The following is a 1,574-nucleotide window of genomic DNA, read 5'->3' on the forward strand; positions in this document are numbered from 1 at the left end:
GGAGCAAAGTGGTCTTCAAATAGAAGGGAGAACCTTCCAAAAACTGAGATGAGCTGTTCTGGCAGTGAGGGAGGTGGTGTGGCAGGCCTAAGCCTGATCGTGTTCAGCTGGGGTTAGCTGTAACCGTTAGCACTTTCTGCCACAGGGCAACTATGAGTGTGAACATGGAGATTTGAACGTGAAGAACTGTGCAGAGAAGATAGCAAACTGGTGACAGGTAGCTATGGGGAGTGGAAGTAAAGCCAGAATCCAGTACATCTAAGCAAGTTCAGTAGTGCTTAGGGCTGTTATTTGAAAGCTCTGGTAGGTATCTTTCCTTTTATTACAGCTTTTGAAGTTACCCACAGTGTGCTAATCACTTTATTAGTGTTCAACAAGAATGCACAGAATGAGAATTTAGGGAGAAGTAATACATTCTTTTAGATATTTACTCAAGCACTAGAGTGAGAGTTTATGGTGCCAGGCAGGAGTCCTTGGTGCCAGACAGCAAAGCACAGTGGATGCTGTTGGTTACATCTGTGTTTTAGAGCTACAGCTTCACTTTAGACAGCAGCATCTCAGCCTTGAATTGTACCTTTACCTGCCCCTCAGCCACAAAGGGGCATGGAACAGCCTTCAGCCAAGCGTGGGTGGCTCACCATGGCATCTGTGAATAAGCAGCACGAGACTGTAATCTTTCTGTAGAGAGCCCATTAGAAGTAGCAATAGATTTTGCAGGTGCTCTTTCCTAATGCAGAGGGAAGGGAGCGCTGGTGCCAGGAACAGACTTCCTTCTGGCTGTTCTGAGGGAAGAGACACCATTTTCTGCATCATTAAGCTGCTGCTGTTTTTGCTAAAGCTGTTCTTTCTTTAATGCACCAGGGAGGGGAATAACAGGGAAACGGGGATGTCACTGGCCTGAGGGAAAGCTATACATATTGGAAGCTGGAAGGGAAATAGCAGGGGTAGATCTATAAAAGGGTAAAACTGTGGTAGTGGTAATCATGGCAATTGTAAAACTAACTAAAATAGTAACATGATTTGATTTCCCCATTCCCTTTCATTAGTTTAACCAGAAAAACTGAGTGTTGTTGTTATACTACAGAGCATTTCAACAGCTGCTTTTCCCAGGAGTTCTTTCCAAGCTGGGTGCTAGGGACAAGGCTTTAGGATTTTAGATTAGCAGCAGATCTAGTTTCCATAACAACAAAAAAAGTCTGTTAGATCTAGAATAGCATCTCCAGTCTCTCAGCAGCTAAAGTCATACTGCTGCTCTATTTTTGCTTCAGGTTAAGGAGGGAGCTGTTGTTTCTTAGAGTTCCTGAATCTGTAGTACAACTGAGATATGTCATCTGGGAAAGGAACTGCAAGACATTAACAATCTTAAGGCATGGTGAGAGTGTTAGCTGGGGCAGGAAGGATTAGCAGCTTTGTTTTGCTTTTACACCCAGCTTCCAAGACTGGGATAGCAGAACGGCACAGCTCCCATCTGAGATGTCTCCCTTTGCCTCCCTGCCAGCGCTGCTTGTCCCTGCAGTCGCATGGCTGGGGAGTGAGGGCAGCCCTGAACCCACACAAGATGCTGAGGCAGGAGG

The sequence above is a fragment of the Aquila chrysaetos genome, chromosome 24 (genome assembly GCF_900496995.4).
Source record: "Aquila chrysaetos chrysaetos chromosome 24, bAquChr1.4, whole genome shotgun sequence".
In the NCBI taxonomy this organism is placed as follows: domain Eukaryota; kingdom Metazoa; phylum Chordata; class Aves; order Accipitriformes; family Accipitridae; genus Aquila; species Aquila chrysaetos.